Source organism: Coregonus lavaretus, assembly GCF_964263955.1.
Source record: "Coregonus lavaretus genome assembly, chromosome: 13".
NCBI lineage: Eukaryota > Metazoa > Chordata > Actinopteri > Salmoniformes > Salmonidae > Coregonus > Coregonus lavaretus.
In genome coordinates this window covers 51,046,579-51,072,406 of record NC_140000.1, presented here as the reverse complement: position 1 = coordinate 51,072,406, position 25,828 = coordinate 51,046,579, and the positions used below count along the sequence as shown (strand labels likewise).

General features: G+C 43.4%; 1 pseudogene across 1 annotated transcript; it reads left to right on the top strand.

The window, feature by feature from the left end:
* The first annotated feature begins 2,283 nt into the window (after positions 1-2,283).
* LOC311139129 (sortilin-like) lies at positions 2,284-24,713 on the top strand (annotated as a pseudogene). Its single transcript has 21 exons — positions 2,284-2,669; positions 3,235-3,297; positions 4,034-4,110; positions 4,320-4,422; positions 4,973-5,140; positions 7,260-7,333; positions 7,794-7,840; positions 7,999-8,135; positions 8,492-8,575; positions 13,970-14,027; positions 15,814-15,969; positions 19,171-19,271; positions 19,394-19,493; positions 20,987-21,161; positions 21,569-21,762; positions 22,298-22,490; positions 23,167-23,283; positions 23,559-23,685; positions 24,096-24,202; positions 24,373-24,493; positions 24,689-24,713. The product of its transcript is annotated as a sortilin-like (transcript).
* Positions 24,714-25,828: the final 1,115 nt, after the last annotated feature.

Below are 25,828 nucleotides of genomic sequence, written 5' to 3'. Positions count from 1 at the left end.
GTCTCCTCAAAAATATTCAGGAGAGCTGAGGGACATATTGAATGTAAATGCATGTACCCACAATAATTCTGCTTTAAATGTGTTACTAAGTCTCCTCTCTCTCTAGCCAAGTCAACGTATCATAAACAACAGGTCTCCATGAACTTGTAAAAAAAATCACAAAAGGAATTTGTTCAAATGGCTACAGTGTTCTCTTATAGGCCAACTGCGCCATCTGTTGAACAGTTGTTTTACTGTGCGCCGGACAAGGGAGAAGCGCATACATAGTTGCTGATGACATTAAATCTATTAGGCAGGTTGCTTAGTTCTATGTAGTAATACTTTGCAAACTACTGTAGATGTGTTGCTATGGTGGGAGATACTTTTCTCACACTTGTAATACATACATTATACTTGTTATGCTACAGGGAAGTTAGCCTATAGCTACTATAGCATTAACATTGAGTCAATCTATACAGGTAAAAGTCAGTAAATTAGAATATTTTGAAAAACTTGATTTATTTCAGTAATTGCATTCAAAAGGTGTAACTTGTACATTATATTTATTCATTGCACACAGACTGATGCATTCAAATGTTTATTTCATTTAATTTTGATGATTTGAAGTGGCAACAAATGAAAATCCAAAATTCCGTGTGTCACAAAATTAGAATATTACTTAAGGCTAATACAAAAAAGGGATTTTTTAGAAATGTTGGCCAACTGAAAAGTATGAAAATGAAAAATATGAGCATGTACAATACTCAATACTTGGTTGGAGCTCCTTTTGCCTCAATTACTGCATTAATGCGGCGTGGCATGGAGTCGATGAGTTTCTGGCACTGCTCAGGTGTTATGAGAGCCCAGGTTGCTCTGATAGTGGCCTTCAACTCTTCTGCGTTGTTGGGTCTGGCATTCTGCATCTTCCTTTTCACAATACCCCACAGATTTTCTATGGGGCTAAGGTCAGGGGAGTTGGCTGGCCAATTTAGAACAGAAATACCATGGTCCGTAAACCAGGCACGGGTAGATTTTGCGCTGTGTGCAGGCGCCAAGTCCTGTTGGAACCTGAAATCTCCATCTCCATAGAGCAGGTCAGCAGCAGGAAGCATGAAGTGCTCTAAAACTTGCTGGTAGACGGCTGCGTTGACCCTTGATCTCAGGAAACAGAGTGGACCGACACCAGCAGATGACATGGCACCCCAAACCATCACTGATGGTGGAAACTTTACACTAGACTTCAGGCAACGTGGATCCTGTGCCTCTCCTGTCTTCCTCCAGACTCTGGGACCTCGATTTCCAAAGGAAATGCAAAATTTGCTTTCGTCAGAAAACATGACTTTAGACCACTCAGCAGCAGTCCAGCTCTTTTTTTCCTTAGCCCAGGTGAGACGCTTTTTGCGCTGTTTCTTGGTCAACAGTGGCTTGACACGAGGTATGCGGCAGTTGAAACCCATGTCTTTCAAGCGTCTCTTGGTGGTGGATCTTGAAGCCCTGACTCCAGCAGCTGTCCACTCCTTGTGAATCTCCCCCACATTTTTGAATGGGTTTTTTTTCACAATCTTGACTAGGGCGCGGTGATCCCTATCGCTTGTACACTTTTTCTGACCACAGTTTTTCCTTCCCTTTGCCTCTCTATTAATGTGTTTGGACACAGAGCTCTGAGAACAGCCAGCCTCTTCTGCAATAACCTTTTGTGTCTTTCCCTCCTTGTGCAATGTGTCGATGGTCGCCTTTTGGACAGCTGTCAAATCTGAAGTCTTCCCCATGTTTGTGTAGGCTTCAGAACTGGACTGAGAGACCATTTAAAGCCCTTTGCAGGTGTTTTGAGTTAATCAGCTGATTATTTTGTGGCACCAGGTGTCTTCAAAATGTAACCCTTACACAATATTCTAATTTTGTGACACACGGAATTTTGGATTTTCATTTGTTGCCACTTCAAATCATCAAAATTAAATGAAATAAACATTTGAATGCATCAGTCTGTGTGCAATGAATAAATATAATGTACAAGTTACACCTTTTGAATGCAATTACTGAAATAAATCAAGTTTTTCAAAATATTCTAATTTACTGACTTTTACCTGTATATGCTGCTATAGGCTTAGCATTAACATTGAGTCAATCTATATATGCTGCTATAGGCTTAGCCTACTATCAGTTTTAGCAAAGGCATTATAGTGGCTGATGTGAAGGAGGTTTTGTAGCCTACATCTGTATGGACATCACTTGGATGCGGCATGGGGGCAAACAAACGTTGAAATACGCGCTGGCAGCAGATGTTATGTAAATGACCCGTCAAACATGTGTCTCTCCGCCCCCCTGCCTTTCAAGTAGGACACTTGTCATTTGTCGCCTGAAACGAAAGGCAATGCTAGCCTGTCATACGTGACAGAACTGTGGGATTTGGGACTTTACCATTATTTCTAGCCCACCACATCAAAATGACTTGGAGACTTTTGGTCCTCGGTGGGGCATGCTTGCTTCTTCTGGGTGTGGGGGGTCAGTGCAAAGAGCAACGAAACCGGAGAACGGTGTCTTTCCATCGGACTCAGCAATTTGGGAACCACGGTAAAGTCCTCTCACGGCCAGAAAGGGATACCATAGCTTCTCCAAGTCCCACTTTCACCGCTTGTACACTCCGTCTTACACCATTAGAACACAGGGTGTTGGATCAAAATACACACGAGGTGAGAGCTATTTTCAACACTTTTTTAGTTGTTGTTTTATTCTTACTTTTTTTGTTTAAAATAAATGCACTGTTGGTTAAGGGCTGTAAGTAAGCATTTCACTGTAATGTCTGCACCTGTTGTATTCGGCGCATGTGACCAATAAAATTTGATTTGATTTGATGTCAGTGCCGTTTTTGACTTACTTTATCAACTGCTAGAGCATCAACACCGCATTTTACTTTTGCAATTTGGAATTGCGTAAATAAATGCTAATTTATCATAATATGTCATCATAACGTTCGTGAGCAAGGGATTTTGTTGTTGTTGTATTAGCCTACTGCTTGTTAATGATTAATGCTTGCTTTATTAATGATTTTGTGTGTGATAGTTTTGAGGGTAGGGCTACTTGGGTTGTCATAAGGTTAATCAGCTCTGAAGGTGTGATGTTATGCTTGTATGTGAGTAAGATGAGTCTCTCTCTCGATTTCACTCTCTCTCTCTCTCTCTCTCTCTCTCTCTCTCTCTCTCTCTCTCTCTCTCTCTCTCTCTCTCCATCGCTCTCTCTTTCTTTCTCTCCCTTCAGACAGGGTTTCATGGTGATGATGGCTCCAGTTTTACTGTCACATGGGTTGGAGACGGGACAGGAGTAAGTATGGTCCTCACTTAATGGATGATGGATGTAGAATCATTGTCATCATCATTCATGGGGTGCATCTGAAACGGGTGCAGCTCAATAGGCTGGAGTAGCTTCCTTCCCTCTTTCCTCTCTTTCATCTGCGATAACCTGACAGTGAGGAAACGTGATAGATACCTACAGGGAATTTGCTTTCACCTGTCCAGTTCGCTCACATCGATGCAGACGAAGGGAAGGAAAAAGGAGGAGGACAGAGGAAACAATTTAAGGCTTTGACAACAATGTTTTCATTTGGTTGATTGATTGATTGATTGATTGATTGATTGATTGAGTGAGTGAGTGAATGATTGGTTGGTTGGGTGAGTGATTGAATGAGTGAGTGATTGGTTAATTGGTTGGTTGATTGATTGAGTGAGTGAGTGAGTGAGTGAGTGAGTGAGTAAGTGAGTGATTGATTGAGTGATTGATTGTAATGACAGGGGTGCATAAATGGGCATTGCTAACTGTACATAAACTGGTAATAGTACAGTGGGGCGGCAGGTAGCTTAGTGGTTAAGAGCGTTGTGCCAGTAACCGAAAGGTCGCTGGTTCTAATCCCCGACTAGGTGAAAAATCTGTCTGTGCCCTTGAACAAGGCACTTAACCCTAATTGCTCCTGTAAGTCACTCTGGATAAGAGTGTCTGCTAAATGACTAAAATGTAAATGTTATGGTGATGTTTAGCCAAGTGTTATTTTGTGTCCCACCAGGTAATCTTGGTGTTGTCTACAGTCAGTGCTCCTCTAGACTCCTTCTTCGAGGGCGGTTCTTCACGACTGTACCGCAGGTTAGTGGATGGTGGCAATCTGTCTGTCTGTATCTATATGTCTGTCTGTCTGTCTGTCTTTCTGTCTCTGTCTGCCCGTCTGTCTGTGTCTGTCTGTGTGTCTGTCTGTCTGTGTGTCTGTCTGTCTGTCTGTCTGTGTCAGTCTGTGTGTAGAATAGATTAACTGAGCCAGTGTTTTGACATTTTGGCTTGTTATCCTCCCCTCTCAGTGCAGACTATGGCAAGTCTTTCCATGATGTTTCTCATCTCATCAACAACACCTTCATAAGGAAGGAATTTGGACTTCTGGCTGGACCAGGGAACTCTCAGCAGGTAAGCTGCCAGATCACAAGTGTACATGGAGGAAAGCATTCTGATGACAGTCTGTGTGTGTGTGTCTGCATGTGTGTGGGTATATGTGTGTGTGTTTGTGACTGTCTGGCATGCATGTGCAGACACATCAGCTGTCTTGGTTCTTGCTGTCCAATCAGCTTGAGGCACCACATCTCAGTTTCACCACTCTCCTCCACTTGCCACTGTGGTCACGTTGCTCAGAACTCTGGTGTGAAGACTAGACAGTGAGAACAACAAAACCACCAAACCCTTTCCTCCTAAACAACCACAACAGGGTGGTATTCAATTTGCAACGGAAAATGTTCAGCAATGAAAGCAAGCGTATCTTAGTGGACAAATTCCACTGTTTTTGTCTGCTTGGCGTCTAATGAATACACCCCAGGATGAGGCCTCATAGTTTTATTTTGGGGTTGGGGAGGTGAATTATATGAAGACAATAGAGAAGACAAGGGGAGGAAGCCAGTTTAGACTATTGAGATGCACCCTCAGGCAACCTCCCATCACCGATGGTGCTTGTTCTGATTGACAGGTGATTCTGACTGCAGACACACCGGTCTTGGACAACCCTGGTGGCGTCATCTTTACCTCGACTGACGCCGGAGTGTCCTTTAAGTCTGTCCAGCTGCCCTTTCACCCGGCCCAGCCAATCACCTTCCACTTCCTGAATCCCGAATACTTAGTGGTCATCAGCATTGATGTGAGTAAATAAACAAACGTGCTCTCTATCTCTTTGTGATCGTATAGAATTTTCACATGAAATTCAGCTGTTAAGTTCACACTCACCTCACCTCACCTCACACACACACACACACACACACACACACACCTTTAACTCAGCTTAAAGGTGCAATATGCAGAAATCACTCCGCCATTTCCTAGTTGCAAAAAATTTGAATAGTTTGCCTAATTTCAGTTTATGTGACAAAACAAGCAAGTATAGTGTAGATAATCATTGTACCATCTAAACCGCTGTGAAATATATTTTCAATAACCAAATACAGTGGGGAAAAAAAGTATTTAGTCAGCCACCAATTGTGCAAGTTCTCCCACTTAAAAAGATGACAGAGGCCTGTAATTTTCATCATAGGTACACGTCAACTATGACAGACAAATTGAGAAAAGAAAATCCAGAAAATCACATTGTAGGATTTTTAATGAATTTATTTGCAAATTATGGTGGAAAATAAGTATTTGGTCACCTACAAACAAGCAAGATTTCTGGCTCTCACAGACCTGTAACTTCTTCTTTAAGAGGCTCCTCTGTCCTCCACTCGTTACCTGTATTAATGGCACCTGTTTGAACTTGTTATCAGTATAAAAGACACCTGTCCACAACCTCAAACAGTCACACTCCAAACTCCACTATGGCCAAGACCAAAGAGCTGTCAAAGGACACCAGAAACAAAATTGTAGACCTGCACCAGGCTGGGAAGACTGAATCTGCAATAGGTAAGCAGCTTGGTTTGAAGAAATCAACTGTGGGAGCAATTATTAGGAAATGGAAGACATACAATACCACTGATAATCTCCCTCGATCTGGGGCTCCACGCAAGATCTCACCCCGTGGGGTCTAAATGATCACAAGAACGGTGAGCAAAAATCCCAGAACCACACGGGGGGACCTAGTGAATGACCTGCAGAGAGCTGGGACCAAAGTAACAAAGCCTACCATCAGTAACACACTACACCGCCAGGGACTCAAATCCTGCAGTGCTAGACGTGTCCCCCTGCTTAAGCCAGTACATGTCCAGGCCTGTCTGAAGTTTGCTAGAGTGCATCCAGAAGAGGATTGGGAGAATGTCATATGGTCAGATGAAACCAAAATATAACTTTTTGGTAAAAACTCAACTCGTCGTGTTTGGAGGACAAAGAATGCTGAGTTGCATCCAAAGAACACCATACCTACTGTGAAGCATGGGAGTGAAAACATCATACTTTGGGGCTGTTTTTCTGCAAAGGGACCAGGACGACTGATCCGTGTAAAGGAAAGAATGAATGGGGCCATGTATCGTGAGATTTTGAGTGAAAACCTCCTTCTATCAGCAAGGGCATTGAAGATGAAACGTGGCTGGGTCTTTCAGCATGACAATGATCCCAAACACACCGCCCGGGCAACGAAGGAGTGGCTTCGTAAGAAGCATTTCAAGGTCCTGGAGTCTCCAGATCTCAACCCTATAGAAAATCTTTGGAGGGAGTTGAAAGTCCGTGTTGCCCAGCGACAGCCCCAAAACATCACTGCTCTAGAGGAGATCTGCATGGAGGAATGGTCCAAAATACCAGCAACAGTGTGTGAAAACCTTGTGAAGACTTACAGAAAACGTTTGACCTGTGTCATTGCCAACAAAGGGTATATAACAAAGTATTGAGAAACTTTTGTTATTGACCAAATACTTATTTTCCACCATAATTAGCAAATAAATTCATTAAAAATCCTACAATGTGATTTTCTGGATTTTTTTTCCTCATTTTGTCTGTCATAGTTGACGTGTACCTATGATGAAAATTACAGGCCTCTCTCATCTTTTTAAGTGGGAGAACTTGCACAATTGGTGGCTGACTAAATACTTTTTTCCCCCACTGTATATTGTATTTTCAAGCTTGTGTACAAAACCGAAAGTAAAAGACCAAAAACGAAACGTAAGAACGGGAAGCATAGAAATAGTGCCTATAGAACAGATCTACCGCTTCTTAGACTTGCTTTCAATGAGAATGACAGATCTATAACTCACATTTCAATGTGCATTTGGTTGGGTCACCCAAAAAGTGACATATTGAAGCAATAAATACACATTATCATATGCTTTTCTCACTTACAGGGTGGCCTGTGGCTTTCTCTGGATTTTGGGGCTGTGTGGACAAAGGTTCACGAGGGAACACAATCTTTCACGTGGTGAGAACAAACGGTACACACACACACATACACACACACACACACCACAAAGCTCAATTTGATCAGCCGTCCCCAGACAAAGGGCGGAGGTGTGTCGTGGTCAATCTAAATACTGACTTCAATACATCAATGTAGAAAACACACAGAGATCAGAAAGCACACACGTCTACAGTCTGTTGTCTGTTGTTTGACTGAATTGGAATGTTTAGCCCAGGTCTGGTGGCAACTGTAGTGTGTTTGGTAGGAGTGAGAAACTCCTATTTGTTAAGTCACTAAAGATTAATTTTCACTTAGTCATGCATTGATATCAATCAATGGGAGACTAAGTGAAAATTACTTGAGTGTAAGTTATAGGATTTGCCCCTATGTAATAAATAATAACGAAATGTAATAAATATGATATTGACCGGGTCTCTCTCTCTCTCTCTCTCTCTCTCTCTCTCTCTGCTTATTTTGCCAGGGGCTCCGGCATCACTCTCTTCTTCAGCTTCAGTCCCAAAGGAACAGGTGAGAGCAGGGTCGTATTCATTAGTGCACACCGTAGCAAAAACATTTGGAAACCAAAAAACTAGCGACAACTTCAGATATCCCTCCCTGTGTCGGTGGGTTTTCTTCTGTTTGGTGCCTAATGAATAGGGCGCTGGTCTATTGTGTTGTGTTGTTAGTGGAGGCAGACAGAAGAGGAGAGCTGCTCCTGAAGAGGACAGAGGACCTGGGGAAGACATTCACCACCGTGATACACAGCATCTTCTCCTTCGGCTATGTAGGAGGCTTCCTCTTCACCTCAGTCATAGAGACACTGGTGAGACACACACACTGATGCAAACACACACGCACGCACACACACACACACACACACACACATGCAAGCCTGCATACTCATGCAAGCAATCGCACACATGCATGCACACACACACACACACACAAACAAACAAACACACACGCGTATCAACATATAAGCCGAAATATAATTTACAAACACAAAATCACTCAAATTCTGTGTTATTTAGACTCACTCTGCCTTTCATTGGTCTAGTCAGTGAACAGTCCAACACCACATTGTGGATCTTGATTGGTTAGATCTGTGTTGTGACTAAGTGATTCTCTCCCAGGGAGCCTTGGTTAGATCTGTGTTGTGACTAAGTGATTCTCTCCCAGGGAGCCCCACGTGTTATCTATGTGTCCTCAGACCAAGGGGACCACTTCAACAAGGCCCAGCTTCCCTCCGCCTCCACCGAGCAGGTAGGACAGGCTCTTGTCTGTCTGTCTGTCTGTCTGTCTGTCCATTATTTCCCTCTGTACCCCACTATGTCCCCTCTGCCCTCACTTCATTATATTGTCCCCAGTCACCGGTGGTCACAGGTCATGACGGCAGTCAAATTCCAAGTGACCATTTAGTCACGGTAATTAGGTTTCTCCAAGCTCTGATGCTGCTGATGGTCATTAGTAGCCTACAAAAATTGCTAACTGCTGGTACTCAGCACTCTATTGACCATCTTATCACTCTGACATCAATGCAAATGTAATCGAAAATCTAATCAAACACTTCATGAGAGCCCATCAGCTCATGTTGCGCAACATTTCTATAGGCTATGCAATTGCGTGAGAAAACAGAGGAGGATCCCATCAGCTTTCTATAGGCTAGGCCTACTATATTTATTAACTTTCCTAATATGAATCACATTGCATCTCTTTACAACAGGAGTATAGCCTACCTGACTGGCATGAAAATGAACCACGGGAAAAGCGTCCTCCATTCGCTATTTAAGTGCATAGATGACATGTATTTTTTCCCCCATGCCCATGTTCAGAGACAGGTGCATGATAATGGTCCATTCTAAATCAAAACAAATTTCAGACATACAGTACCGCTCAAAAGTTTGGGGTCACTTAGACATTTCCTTGTTTTGTCCATTAAAATAACATCAAATTGATCAGAAATACAGTGTAGACATTGTTAATGTTGTAAATGGCTATTGTAGCTGGAAACGTCTGATTTTTAATGGAACATCTACATAGGCGTACAGAGGCCCATTATCAGCAAACATCAGTCCTGTGTTCCAATGGCACGTTGTGTTTGCTAATTATTTTTTTATTTTTTTTATTTCACCTTTATTTAACCAGGTAAGCCAGTTGAGAACAAGTTCTCATTTACAACTGCGACCTGGCCAAGATAAAGCAAAGCAGTGCGATAAAAACAACAACACAGAGTTACATATGGGGTAAAAAAAACAAAGTCAAAAATACAAATACAGTGTGTGCAAATGTAGCAAGTTATGGAGGTAAGGCAATAAATAGGCTATAGTGCAAAATAATTACAATAGTATTAACACTGGAATGCTAGATGTGCAAGAGATTATGTGCAAATAGAGATACTGGGGTGCAAAAGAGCAAAATAAATAACAATATAGGGATGAGGTAGTTGGGTGGGCTAATTTCAGATGGGCTGTGTACAGGTGCAGTGATCGGTAAGGTGCTCTGACAACTGATGCTTAAAGTTAGTGAGGGAGATAAGTGTCTCCAGCTTCAGAGATTTTTGCAATTCGTTCCAGTCATTGGCAGCAGAGAACTGGAAGGAATGGCGGCCAAAGGAGGTGTTGGCTTTGGGAATGACCAGTGAGATATACCTGCTGGAGCGCAGACTACGGGTGGGTGCTGCTATGGTGACCAATGAGCTAAGATAAGGCGGGGATTTGCCTAGCAGTGATTTATAGATGGCCTGGAGCCAGTGGGTTTGACGACGAACATGTAGTGAGGACCAGCCAACAAGAGCGTACAGGTCACAGTGGTGGGTAGTGTATGGGGCTTTGGAGACAAAACGGATGGCACTGTGATAGACTACATCCAATTTGCTGAGTAGAGTGTTGGAGGCTATTTTGTAAATGACATCGCCGAAGTCAAGGATCGGTAGGATAGTCAGTTTTACGAGGGCATGTTTGGCAGCATGAGTGAAGGAGGCTTTGTTGCGAAATAGGAAGCCGATTCTAGATTTAACTTTGGATTGGAGATTCTTTATGTGAGTCTGGAAGGAGAGTTTACAGTCTAACCAGACACCTAGGTATTTGTAGTTGTCCACATACTCTAGGTCAGACCCGTCGAGAGTGGTAATTCTAGTCGGGTGGGCGGGTGCCAGCAGCGTTCGATTGAAAAGCATGCATTTAGTTTTACTAGTGTTTAAGAGCAGTTGGAGGCTACTGAAGGAGTGTTGTATGGCATTGAAGCTCGTTTGGAGGTTTGTTAACACAGTGTCCAATGAAGGGCCAGATGTATACAAAATGGTGTCGTCTGCGTAGAGGTGGATCTGAGAGTCACCAGCAGCAAGAGCGACATCATTGATATACACGGAGAAAAGTGTCGGCCCAAGAATTTAACCCTGTGGCACCCCCATAGAGACTGCCATAGGTCCAGACAACAGGCCCTCCGATTTGACACACTGAACTCTATCTGAGAAGTAGTTGGTGAACCAGGCGAGGCAGTCATTTGAGAAACCAAGGCTATTTAGTCTGCCAATAAGAATGCGGTGGTTGACAGAGTCGAAAGCCTTGGCCAGGTCGATGAAGACGGCTGCACAGTACTGTCTATTATCAATCGCGGTTATAATCCAAGTTTATCATTTAAAAAGGCTAATTGATCATTAGAAAACCCTTTTGCAATTATGTTAGCACAGCTGAGAACTGTTGTGCGGATTAAAGAAGCAATAAAACTGGCCTTCTTGAGACTAGTTGAGTATCTGGAGCATCAGCAATTGTGGGTTCGATTACAGGATCAAAATGTCCAGAAACAAATAACTTTCTTCTGAAACTCGTCAGTCTATTCTTGTTCTGAGAAATGAAGGCTATTCCATGCGAGAAATTGCCAAGAAACTGAAGATCTCGTACAACGCTGTGTACTACTCCCTTCACAGAACAGGGCAAACTGTCTCTAACCAGAATAGAAAGAGGAGTGGGAGGCCCCGGTGCACTGACGAGTTTCAGAAGAAAGTTATTTGTTTCTGGACAAAAAAATTGCTTTTCTTTCGAAAACAAGGACATTTCTAAGTTATCCCAAACTTTTGAACGGTAGTGTATATTATTTAGTATGTAAAGACAACATTAAATTAAGAATAGTCTGATGGAGACAATATTAACCTATCACTCGTGAATTATATATTATCTCTTGTGAATGATGCCCAGCTTAAGGCAAGAAACAGAGCATGGCTTTTTTTTAAATCATAGTCGCACACCTCATGTAGCCTAGCCCATAAGCCTATATGTTTGTATCAGTGGCCAAATAACTTCTTAAAATGTGGCATATTAATCCGCTTTATAACCGGTGTAGAGCCTAACTGGCATACATAGGCTGCGCGTGAGTTTCAAGTTTGGGGAAGATAATTTTAATCATAAAAATGCACCTTTATAATACAGCATTACATGCATAATCATATTTGCCGTCACTTTCAAGGACAGTGTTTTCCCGCTAATTGATTGCATTTTGGAACATTCGCACTTATAGCCTACTGCCGTGTGCGCATTGCTGTGCTTATAATGTGAAGAAATAGCCTAATAGTTTATTAACATTTTAAGCTAAACGTTCTGATCTGTTGCATCACCCTCATTGCTTTAACTTTTTTGTTGTTGATGCGAGTGGTTCTATTAATTTGTACTATGGGGGATAGTAGATTGACATAGGCTAGTGCTTTTGCTGTTCGTTAGGCCTACTCATCTTGTTGGCTGACAAAAAGTAGGCTAAATGTGGACAGTTCTAACATCTACAATATGCGCCTGGGAATTCGGAGTTGCGTCCCCGATGTGTGGGTCTTCATTCACTTGTAGCCTACTTCTTAGCTGAAATGCCTGTGAGAAGGACCCGATCACGTGACGGGCATTGGCTAATAAGAATTGAGATATCTGAGAGCCATGTGATTGAGAGGTGCTTCGGAGCACAGCAGCCGGGAGAAGGGAATTATAATTATTATATTCAGCCCAAGGGCACAACGACCACTTTGGCCACAAAAGGCGTGGATTTTTTAGGGGGCATTACGGCCACACAAGGGGGATGCCGCTGGGAAATTCGAGGCTTGGTGAGAATATTATCAAGTGCTTGTCAAATGGTGAATGAGAGACTGATGAAGTGTGTGCAGCCTGCACAAGAAACAAATCAGATCTCATGCCTTTCATGCAACTATTTTTCAAATCAATATTTGAGTCGCATCATGCAGCCTTAGAATATATAAAAAATCTAAACATATAGCCCAACGTTTATATCACAACTAAAGTTGCATAAATAACTCTAAAGTAAGCATATAAGAGGACCAGTTTCTTGTTTAACTGTTCAACACACAATAGCCGCATGTGCGCACTTGATGTTCCAAAGGTCTGCATCAGTGGCTTGTAGGCAATGCGTAGAAGCCAGGAGATGCAAACATGTTTATGTTAATCAGACCGGCAGTTATTTGCTTGACAATCACCGGCTGACAAAATTTCATGACCGCAACAGCTCTACCCCTGTCCATCTCTCCTGTTTCTCTGTACTGTTGTCTTACTGTCTCCCTCTTCCCCTGTCCCACTGTCCCCCTACCCCTATACCCATGTACTCCCCCCCCCCCCCCCCCCACACACACACACTCATATCTATTTCACTCCTTATCCTGAACCCTATTTCATTAAAAAAATTCAAAGAATTCCAGGTCAGGGTGACAGCATTTTGTCATTAAGAACCCCTGTCATATCTGTACAAGGTAAATAATCAGTCACAACAATTGACAAGACATAGTACAGATTAAAAATCACATTATGACAAAGTAACTACAAGATAAAGTAACTGTCACCGAGGGTCTTATCTATAAGCTCTTGAAAGAGGAAGTAGGGGTGTGAAAGACGTTTGCACATATCAGGAGAAAATCGTTTGGCAACTTTCCATTTCAACACATAACGTAACGACAGATGCACACTACAGGTCTTGCCACAGACAAAGACACACCCACACACACCATCCCCTGCTCTCCTCTCTCTCCCTCAACTCCCTCCCAAACTGTATCTTGCTGACAACACAGAAACAAAGATATTCTCTCACGATGATTAATGTCTTAGAAATGGGAGAGCACACAGACACACACACACACACACATAATAATAATTGGTCATTTAGCAGACGCTCTTATCCAGAGCGACTTACAGGAGCAATTAGGGTTAAGTGCCTTGCTCAAGGGCACATCGACAGATTTTTCACCTAGTCGGCTCGGGGATTAGAACTAGCGACCTTTCGGTTACTGGCACAATGCTCTTAACCACTAAGCTACCTGCCGCCCTACACACACACACACACACACACACACACACACACACACACACACACACACACACACACACACACACACACACACACACACACACACACACACACACACACACACACACACACACACACACACACACACACACACACACACACACACACACACACACACACACACACACACACACACACACACACACACACACACACACACACACACACACACACACACACACACACACACACACACACACACACACACACACACACACACACACACACACACACACACACCTAATTGGGGGGAGGCATTACAATGACTCCAACAGTTGCACACATGCCTTAATGATTAATTTTCTCACCTGTATATATATGTGTGGGGATGAGGATATGATCTTCATGCATGTGGACAATCCGGGAGGTACTCTGGGGGAAAGGAGGGAACTTCATCACAGCTCACTCACACACACACCTTACACATACTCTGTCACACTCACACACTCTAGTCTCTCTCTCTCTCTCTCTCTCTCTCTCTCTCTCTTTCTCTCTCTCTCTCTCTCTCTCTCTCTCTCTCTCTCTCTCTCTCTCTCTCTCTCTCTCTCTCTCTCTCTCACATTCTAACTCATACACTCACACATGCTTTTCAAATACAGACATAGGACATATGAGCCACATGGATCCGTCTTTAGATTAAACATTCAAGTTTACTTTTAAGTTTACTCATGTATTTTGCTCAGCACTGATCGTGTCTGAAATTGTACATCTATCTCATCTAGCTCTATGGCTGTCTCAGCCCTGCTAACCCTAACCCTAACCCTGCTATGGTTGTCTCAGCCCTGCTAACCCTAACCCTAACCCTGCTATGGCTGTCTTAGCCCTGCTAACCCTAACCCTAACCCTGCTATGGCTGTCTTAGCCCTGCTAACCCTAACCCTGCTATGGTTGTCTCAGCCCTGCTAACCCTAACCCTAACCCTGCTATGGTTGTCTCAGCCCTGCTAACCCTAACCCTAACCCTGCTATGGTTGTCTCAGCCCTGCTAACCCTAACCCTAACCCTGCTATGGCTGTCTCAGCCCTGCTAACCCTAACCCTGCTATGGCTGTCTCAGCCCTGCTAACCCTAACCCTGCTATGGCTGTTTTAGCCCAGCTAACCCTAACCCTGCTATGGCTGTCTCAGCCCTGCTAACCCTAACCCTGCTATGGCTGTCTCAGCCCTGCTAACCCTAACCCTGCTATGGCTGTCTCAGCCCTGCTAACCCTAACACTGCTATGGCTGTCTCAGCCCTGCTAACCCTAACCCTGCTATGGCTGTCTCAGCCCTGCTAACCCTAACCGTGCTATGGCTGTCTTAGCCCTGCTAACCCTAACCCTAACCCTGCTATGGCTGTCTCAGCACTACTAACCCTAACCCTGCTATGTCTGTCTCAGCCCTGCTAACCCTTCTTGCTGCAATGGAAAAGCTTGAGTGTGTTAAAGAGAAAGAGGAAAGACTGGTTTCACAAGTTCTTAGTATTGCTGACAATTAATCCAATCATACAGGCTGTGTGTGTGTGTGTGTGTGTGTGTGTGTGTGTGTGTGTGTGTGTGTGTGTGTGTGTGTGTGTGTGTGTGTGTGTGTGTGTGTGTGTCTAACCTGGGTCAGTGTATACAGTAAGCGTGTACGGGTAGAGGCCCGAGGCTTTTGTCCCATTCAGATGAATGGAGCAGATAAGAAGGAACAGAGAGGGGTTTTATCTGAGAGGGGGAAGAGGTAGACAGACACCTGGCTAGGCTAGAAGGACAGCTGACACAGCTCTGGGCATCAGGGTACACACACACACAAACACACGCACACACAGCAGCACATGTTACAAGGGGATTTTAAGGCCAGAAGGTCATATGCATACTATTTACCACTAAGTCCTGACCTAAGTTGTTTCTACATCTTTGATGTCAGGAGTGTTCTTCACACCATTTATTGATGTTGACAGCCCCTTATTGCTATGCCGACTCATAGAGGGCTGTGTCAGCGCAGTTGGGTTTGTTCCCATGCCTACAGAAGACACTGTATTTCTACCATCCGTGTATATGTGTGTGTGTGTGTGTGTTGTCTCATGGGGTCAGGATAGAGTAGATGATAAATGACCATTCCTACTATATAATAATGTTTAATTATATTGACTTTTTATTATATTCTACCATACTCCACTCTCTTCTATTCTCCAGAGGAAAGCTACTTTGGGACGGTGTACACGTCAGATGACCGGGGCATCGTGTACTCTAAGTCTCTGGAGCGCCACCTGTTTGGTGGGGAAGGGAAGAGCGACTTCACCAATGTCACCTCCATGAGAGGAGTCTACCTCACCAACGTACTGGAGGAGGGTACGCAACTACGCATCAACACAATCTGGGTCGTATTCATTAGGAACATAAACAGTCCGAAACGGGGAGGGAGTCTTATAATCTCCACCCGCCACAGCCAGAAGAGGACTAGCTACCCCTCAGAGCCTGGTTCCTCTCTAGGTTTCTTCCTAGGTTCCAGCCTTTCTAGGGAGTTTTTCCTAGCCACCGTGCTTCTACATCTGCAATGCTTGCTCTTTGGGATTTTAGGCTGGGTTTCTGTATAAGCACTTTGTGACAACTGCTGATGTAAAAAGGGCTTTATAAATACAGTACCAGTCAAAAGTTTGGACACACCTACTCATTCAAGGGTTTTTCTTTATTTTTACTATTTTCTACGTTGTAGAATAATAGTGAAGACATCAAAACCATGAAATAACACATATGGAATCATGTAGTAACCAAAACAGTGTTAAACACATTTTATAATAAATTAATTAAATTAATTAAATTAAACAAAATATATTTTAGATTTTAGATTCTTCAAAGTATCCACCCTTTGCCTTGATGACAGCTTTGCACACTCTTGGCATTCTCTCAACCAGCTTCACCTGGAATGCTTTCCAACAGTCTTGAAGGAGTTCCCACATATGCTGAGCACTTGTTGGCTGCTTTTCCTTCACTCTGCGGTCACACTCATCCCAAACCATCTCAATTGGGTTAAGGTCGGGTGATTGTCGAGGCCAGGTCATCTGATGCAGCTCTCCATCACTCTCCTTATTGGTCAAATAGCCCTTACACAGCCTGGAGGTGTGTTGGGTCATTGTCCTGTTGAAAAACAAATGATAGTCCCACTAAGCGCAAACCAGATGGAATGGCGTATCGCTGCAGAATGCTGTGGTAGCCATGCTGGTTAAGTGTGCCTTGAATTCTAAATAAATCACTGACAGTGTCACCAGCAAAGCACCACCACACCATTACACCTCCTCCTCCATGCTTCACGGTGGGAACCACACATGCAGAGATAATCCGTTCACCTACTCTGCGTCTCACAAAGACACGGCGGTTGGAACAAAAAATCTCAAACTTGGAATCATCAGACCAAAGGATAGATTTCCACCAGTCTTATGTCCATTGCTCGTGTTTCTTGGCCCAAGCAAGTCTCTTCTTCTTATTGGTGTCCTTTAGTAGTGGTTTCTTTGCAGCAATTCGATGAATTAGCCTGATTCACGCTTTCTCCTCTGAACAGTTGATGTTGAGATGTGTCTGTTACTTGAACTCTGTGAAGCATTTATTTGGGCTGCAATTTGAGGTGCATTTAACTCTAATGAACTTATCCTCTGCAGCAGAGGTAACTCTGGATCTTCCTTTCCTGTGGTGGTCCTCATGAGAGCCAGTTTCATCATAGCGCTTGATGGTTTTTGCGACTGCACTTGAAGAAACTTTAAAAGTTCTTGAAATGTTCCAGATTTACTGACCTTCATGTCTTAAAGTAATGATGGACTGTCGTTTCTCTTTGCTTATTTGAGCTGTTCTTGCCATAATATGGACTTGGTCTTTTACCACATAGGGCTATCTTCTGTATACCAACCCTACCTTGTCACAACACAACTGATTGGCTCAAACGCATTAAGAAGGAAAGAAATTCCACAAATTAACTTTTAACAAGGCACACCTGTTAATTGAAATGCATTACAGGTGATTACCTCATGAAGTGGGTTGAGAGAATGCCAAGAGTGTGCAAAGCTGTCATCAAGGCAAAGGGTGGCTACTTTGAAGAATCACAAATATAAAATATATTTTGATTTGTTTAACACTTTTTTGGTTACTACATGATTCCATATGTGTTATTTCATAGTTTTGATGTCTTCACTATTATTCTACAATGTAAAAAATAGTAAAATTAAAGAAAAACCCTTGAATGAGTAGGTGTGTCCAAACTTTTGACTGGTACTGTACATTTGATTGATTGATGCATGAACTTAAGAAATGCTTGTTTTTGTTTTCGGTTGCAAAAAGTTTTGCTACGGTGTGCACTAATGAATATCACCATGGCAACTGTATTTCTATTCAGGATGAATCTTGGGAACTGACCTCTGTGTTTTTCCTAGTTTGTAGGCAGGTTTTAAGGATGAATCTTGGGAACTCATCTCTGCGTTTTTCCCAGTCTGTAGGCGGGTTTTAAGGATGAATCTTGGGAACTGACCTTGTGTTTTTCCTAGTTTGTAGGCTGGTTTTACGGATGAATCTTGGGAATTTATCTCTGTGTTTCTCGCAGTTTGTAGGTGGGTTTTAAGGATGAATCTTGGGAACTGACCACTGTGTCTTCCCAGTTTGTAGGCGGGATTTAAGGATGAATCTTGGGAACTGACCTCTGTGTTTTTCCCAGTTTGTAGGGTTTTAAGGATGAATCTTGGGAACTGACCTCTGTGTTTCTCCCAGTTTGTAGGCGGGTTTTAAGGATGAATCTTGAGAACTGACCTCTGTGTTTTTCACAGTTTGTAGGCGGGTTTTGAGTATGAATCTTGGGAACTGACCTCTGTGTTTTTCCCAGTTCGTAGGCGGGTTTTAAGGATGAATCTTGGGAACTGAACTCTGTGTTTTTCCCAGTTTGTAGGTGGGTTTTAAGGATGAATCTTGGGAACTCATCTCTGCGTTTTTCCCAGTCTGTAGGCGGGTTTTAAGGATGAATCTTGGGAACTGACCTTGTGTTTTTCCTAGTTTGTAGGCTGGTTTTACGGATGAATCTTGGGAATTTATCTCTGTGTTTCTCGCAGTTTGTAGGTGGGTTTTAAGGATGAATCTTGGGAACTGACCACTGTGTCTTCCCAGTTTGTAGGCGGGATTTAAGGATGAATCTTGGGAACTGACCTCTGTGTTTTTCCCAGTTTGTAGGGTTTTAAGGATGAATCTTGGGAACTGACCTCTGTGTTTCTCCCAGTTTGTAGGCGGGTTTTAAGGATGAATCTTGAGAACTGACCTCTGTGTTTTTCACAGTTTGTAGGCGGGTTTTGAGTATGAATCTTGGGAACTGACCTCTGTGTTTTTCCCAGTTTGTAGGCAGGTTTTAAGGATGAATCTTGAGAACTGACCTCTGTGTTTTTCACAGTTTGTAGGCGGGTTTTAAGGATGAATCTTGGGAACTGACCTCTGTGTTTTTTCTAGTTTGTTGGTGGGTTTTCAACCATGAATGCATGTCTTTTTTAGTTCCAGTAATATGATAATGACTATTGTTTTTGACAGATGGCCGCATTCGGACAGTCATTTCATTTAACCGAGGGGGTGAGTGGAAACTCCTCAACAAGCCCCAGAATGTTGAGTGTGGCGAGGATTCAAGAAATGATGTGAGAACTAACTTAATTCCCTCCTCTGACAATGAAAATACCATCAAGTCGTGGGTGTGTTGATGCTTATTATATGAGTGTGAACAATGGCATTCTTGTGTGTGTGTGTGTGTGTGTGACAGTGTAACCTGCACATCCACGGCGAACACAGTCAATACAACGGCATAACTCCCATGCTGCCTCTCTCTGACCCCACCGCCGTTGGCCTTGTCATCGCCCACGGTAACCAAACTGTCAATCATACATATCAAAGACACGTTGCATTGTGATACTTCTGTATTACCGTAGTGTACATGATGTTGCGCACAACATTTTGCATTGTAGGGAATCTTGATTGGACTATACAGGAAATTCTTTCCCCCCCGTAATAATTCGGTCACCACTACAAAATGGCTGATCCTATATATAGTGCACTATACAGTGCTATGAAAAAGTATTTGCCCCCTTTCTAAATTTCTCTACTTTTGCATATTTGTGATACTGAATGTTATCAGATCTTCAACCAAAACCTAATATTAGATATCATGCTTGACCTTTGGTATGATGTTCTTACTGTGGAATGCAGTGTTTGGTTTTCGCCAGGCATAATGGGACCCATCTTGTCCAAAAAGTTGACTCACGTTTGCCAAAAAGCACCTGGATGATCATCAAGACTTCTATGGACAGATGATTCAAAACTTTTTGGACGACATGGTTCCAGCAATGCCTGGCGAAAACCAAACTCTGCATTCCACAGTAAGAACATCATACCAAAGGTCAAGCATGGTGGTGGTGGTGTGATGGTTTGGGGATGCTTTGCTGCCTCAGGACCTGGACGACTTGCCTTAATAGAAGGAACCATGAATTCTGCTCTGTATCAGAGAATTCTACAGGAGAATGTCAGACCATCCATCTGTGAGCTGAAGCTGAAGCGCAGCTGGGTTATGCAGCAAGACAATGATCCAAAACACACAATCAAGTCTACAGGAAAATTGCTAAAAAGCAACAAATTTGATGTTTTGGAATGGCCTAGTCAAAGTCCAGACCTAATCCCAATTGAGATGTTCTGGCAGGACTTGAAACAAGCAGTTCATGCTTGAAAACCCACACGTCACTGAGTTAAAGCAGTTCTGCATGGAAGAGTGGGCCAAAATTCCTCCACAGCGACGTGAGAGACTGATCAACAACTACAGGAAGCATTTGGTTGGAGTCATTGCAGCTAAAGGTGGCACAACCAGTTATTGAGTGTAAGGGGGCAATTACTTTTTCACACAGGGGAATTGGGTGTTGCATAACTTTCTTTATTAAATAAATATGTAATTGTTGTGTTATTTGTTCACTTATGTTCCCTTTATCTAATATTAGGTTTTGGTTGAAGATCTGATAACATTCAGTATCACAAATATGCAAAAGTAGAAAAAATTAGAAAGGGGGCAAATACTTTTTCACAGCACTGTATATGCCCGAGTCCCAAATTGTTCCCTTACCCTTCAATCTTTGCAGATCAGTTATGTGGAATCAATATGGTGAAAGATACACCACTACACTGGCTATCCCTATCCAGACCCTTCAGGTCAACATTGGAGGGTTAGGGCTAAAGGGAGGGGTAGGGAGACATTTGGGACCGGATGACTGACAGATAAAACATATTTTCGGACACAGCCCCCACCCTCTAGCTGTCCCAGAATGTGTGTGACCTTTCTATGACCTCGGCCCTCTGCCCTTTGACCTCCCAGGCAGTGTGGGGGACTCCATCTCGTCAGCACGGCCTGATGTGTACGTGTCGAACGACGGGGGGTACAAGTGGAGGGGTGCGCTGAGGGGGGCCCATCACTACAGCATCCTGGACTCTGGGGGGCTCGTCGTGGCTGTGGAGGCCCACCCCAGGGACGGCCAAATCAACACCATCAAGTACTGAACACCACACACACGCATGCACACACACACACACAGTCGTTGGGGTGTAGAAATATTGGGTGTAAATAAGTTGCTTTGTATTCACACCCCCACCCATGGCATGCAAGCGACATCCTATGAGTATTTTGTGTGTGTCTGTGTTTATCCACTCTTCTCTCCCTATGAAGTTGTGGCTGTGAACGTGTCTATAAGCAGTCCAATTCTGTCTAATTCATGTGTGTGTGCTTGCACGTTCACATTGAGATGTTTATACAGGGTCGTATTCATTAGGCACCAAACGAAAGAAAACAACCTTAACTCTGTCCAATAAGAAAGGCTCGTTTTAGTTTTCAGTTGCAAAGCATTTTGTGACAGTGTGCACTAATGAATACGACCCTGTATGTGATTGTGCATCACCCCAGGTTCTCCACAGATGAGGGCCAGTGTTGGAAGGTGTACAACTTCACAGAGCAGCCCATCTTCTTCGCTGGCCTGACGTCCGAGCCGGGCACCAAGACCATGAACATCAGCGTGTGGGGTTACCGGCCCGAGGACGATGACCAGCCCATGTGGGTGGTGGTCACCATTGACTTCCAGAGTCTCATCACCAGAGAGTGTGGGTGAATCTCAATTGTATTTCCTTGATTCCTTGTATCCTGTGTCTACTCATCTCCTTGTCAAAACTCAGTGGAAGAGAATGTCTGAGGGGAGGAACCTTGGATCTTCTCCTCCAATGCTTTTTGAGAAGGAGGTGAGGAGAGGGGTCATGAGGAATCAAGGAAAGACGATTGAGATTCCCCCTGTGAGTCACAAGCTTATTTGTTTGTTGTCAAATGTAATATCCCCAAGGATCATAATCATTAAACCAACAACAGACATTTCACAAGGATTGAAACAGTAGCTAGCTTTCTATTGTGAGAATACCCAGAGAGCGACGTCAAATATGTGGTTTCCATATGTTTGATACTGTTCCTTTATTCCATTCCAGCCACTACAATGAGCTCGCCCTCCTATAGTTCCTTCCACCAGCCTTCTCTGGTGTGCACCCCTGTGGGTCACTGGGACCGGGATTGAAACACTGATTTCGATACATACTCAAATTGGCATGTCTCGCTAGTCTCTCTCTATTGGTTAACGTTGGTTTCCTATAGGTGGTAACCAGGACTATGTTCAGTGGTTGGCCCATGCCACAGAGGGTGGGGACTCGGCCACAGAAGGGTGTGTCTTGGGCTACAAGGAGATCTTCAGGAGGCTGAGGAAGCTGTCCATCTGCAGGAATGGACGGGACTACGTAGTGAGCAGGCGAAAAAGCCCCTGCCCCTGCACCAGAGAGGACTACCTATGGTAAGAAACACTGTCAGGGGTCCAGTCTAAACTGACAAGGCTATTCAGTTATGGTCCTGGAGGGTCATAACACTGCTGGGTCGTATTCAATAGTAACCAGAAGAAAACAAACTGAAACAGAAAGGGGCTACCTGAACTTAGGAAACAATCGTTTTCATTGTCTGTTGTAAAAAAAAATGCTTTGTTGTGCCCTAATAAATTCAACCATGATTTTCATTCTCTCCCAGTAGTCAGGGACACATTCAGATAAGGGAAACCAGAAGTTGAGAGTTGTCCATTTAAAGGCACAATCTGTTACTTCCAGGGGCGCAACTTTCACTGGGGACGGGGACGGACTTTCCCTCCCACATTCAGAAATTGCATTTGTGTCCCCATACTCAATGTTATAATTGGAATGAGGCAACAGTGTGCTCTAGGACCATGCGGACGCCTCCGAGCGGTCGGGTGGGCTCTTTGGAGTGTTTATCCGACTGGATAAAAAATTTATAATAATAAGTGATGGCCCCCCCACTTCTAAAACCAAAGTTGCGCCCGGTTACTTCATTTCTAGTCAAAATAGCTTTTTTCTGTAATTGTGCCTTTGAGGCAAAGGCAGAGTCAAACATAACATTGCCAATAAGGCATCTGTACTGTGTCTGTGGTTGAAATGGCCTAACGTGTCTCTCCTTACAAACAGTGACTATGGTTACTATCGCCATGAGAACAGCTCAGAGTGTATGAGACAACTGGACACTGCAGACCACGCCCTGGAGGTGTGTCTAAACGGAGAGGAGGAGGAGCTTAGGACATCAGGGTAATTATGACACACACTTTTGTTTTACTATCCTTGTGGGGACCAAACAATTGATTCCCATTCAAAATCTTATTTTCCCTGACCCTAACACTTAATCTAACACTAACCCTAACTCCTAACCCTAACCCCTAACCCTAATTGTAACCCTAACCCTAAACTTAACCCCTAAGCCTAAAATAACCTTTTTCCTTGTGGGGACCGGCGAAATGTGCTCCCCACAAGGATAGTAAACCCAAACACACGCACACAGTTTACCATGTGGTCTCCATGTGTAGGTACCGTAAGGTTCCCAGTGATAGGTGTGAGGGAGGTTTCACTCCCCTGCGTAGAGAGGAAACAGTCAACAGGCATTGTGGGAACTCCAGTCAGCCGCCCACTGCCAGCCCATACTCTGAAACCCCGGTGAGTGTGACCTGTGTGTGCGTGTGAGTGTACGTGTGTATCTGCGTGTGTGGGTCTCCTTTGAGTGTGTGTGCTTTTGTTATTGCTCATTGTGTGAAAGGTGTGTCTTACCTCTGCATAATGTAACAGTGTTCTTCAATCTCACATTGACACACATTGTGAGCTGGGTTTTGTTCCAGCTCAGTACTAGCACACCTGATTCAATCAATCAATGGCTTGATAACTGGTTGATGAGTTGAATCAGTTGTGTCAGCGATGTGCTGGAACAAAAGCCTACACACCCTCTGGGTACTTCTGCATCAGAAAATACAGCCCCACATATTAGATGATGCAATGCGTCAAATGATAAAGCTTTTGAGCGTTTAGAATATTATGACCAGAAATACGATAATGCTATCTCTGTATTTCAGAGAGAGAAGATGGTGTTGATCGTGGTTTGCGTTGGAGTAGGGATTGTCATTCTGGTGGCTGTTGCCACTGCTGTCTATACTGTAAGGAGAATGGTCTATGGAAATAGGTGAGCCACACACACGTTTATGCGCACAAGCATGCACATACACATACGCACACAAACACACACACATCCAATCACACACACTGCTCAGGTAAAAGTGCACATTCAAATGCCTGCTTCCGTTCTGATCCTAAATATTGACATGCCTTGTGGCTCTGCTCCGCCCCCTACAGGGCGCCAACGTATCGCTTCTCTTTCCTGCAGCTTCAGGATGACGACCGCTCCATTGCCGCCAACCCAGAAAGCGTCACCAGTAGCAATGGAACATCAGTCTTCCAAGTGGATTCAGATGATGTGAGTGTTATTAGCGTTAGCATGGTGGCTAAAGTCACTCAGGATTTTTAGGACATTTTGTGTGCATAGCAAAAGGCAAAATATGTGTGAAATTGTGCATTTAAGGCCAACGCTATGGCCTGTCAATTGTTTTAAATGACAGTGATCCATTTACAAGACCCCTCTTTTGTTGTCCCCCCCCCCCCCGTTTTGTAGGAACTTATTGAATGAACAACATGAGATTAAATGTCTTGATGATGAACTCCAGAGCTTGGCCATTTGGATGTATGCCCTTCCACTTGTTGTATTACACCGGACGTACCTGTTGCATCTCAATGGCAAGATGTCTAGGGTTTGCAGTGTGTTTGTAAGGAACAAATTGCGGATGTCATGTAGATGGTATGCAGATGTCCCAAGCTATTTATTGAGCGAAGAACACTGGTTCAACCGACGTGGAATAGACATTGAATTGAGTTTACTTCAAGTTTCACTGGTCTGTTTTTTAAAAGTATTTCATGAATGAACAGTTTGTCTCTGTCTGATGATATTATTTATGTGTGGAACACTTTCTTCAACTTGCACGATTTTGTATGGCGCTTGCAACGCAATGGATAGTGGTCCCGGGACCACCTGTGCGTAAAATGTATGCACGCATGACTGTAAGTCGCTTTGGATAAAAGCGTCTGCTAAATGATATATATTCGTTATTATTATTATTACCGCTGTTCACTAGTCTATATTTTGATGAGGCCCTGAATAATGTGCATTCCTAATAAATCAATACAGTAATGTTGGAATAACGATGATTGAAATAAAATGCCTGATTACCTCAATTATTCTGTGTTTACTCTGCACGAACAATCAACTGTTATTCGTTATTCACTGTGCATTTATTCCTCGTCACTATTTCTTTATCTATAACTCTGCATTGTTGGAAAAGGCCCCGTAAGTAAGCATTTCACTGTTAGTCTACACCTGTTGTTTAAGCATGTGACAAATAACATTTGATTGATTTGACATGTAGAGCGGATCCACAGCAAGTAGAGATGACTATGCAACTTATTTTTTATTTGTATAGATTATCTTCTGTTAGTCAGCACCTCACCTCAACCTGTCTTTGTTCTTTTATTTATTTACTTCCTAGATGGATTTTATTTTTGCCAAATTGTTTACCTGTACAATTTCCCATATGGGCTAGGGCTCCGCCCAGTGGGTTACAATTCTTTAAAAGTGCATCATTCCTTCCTTACTCATTATAAATTATGGGAAAAGTAAAAGCCATCTGATGGTGCCCTTGCATTCACCTGTCCAATCATGTGTCAATGATAATCGTAATCATAATCAATGATTACCTGA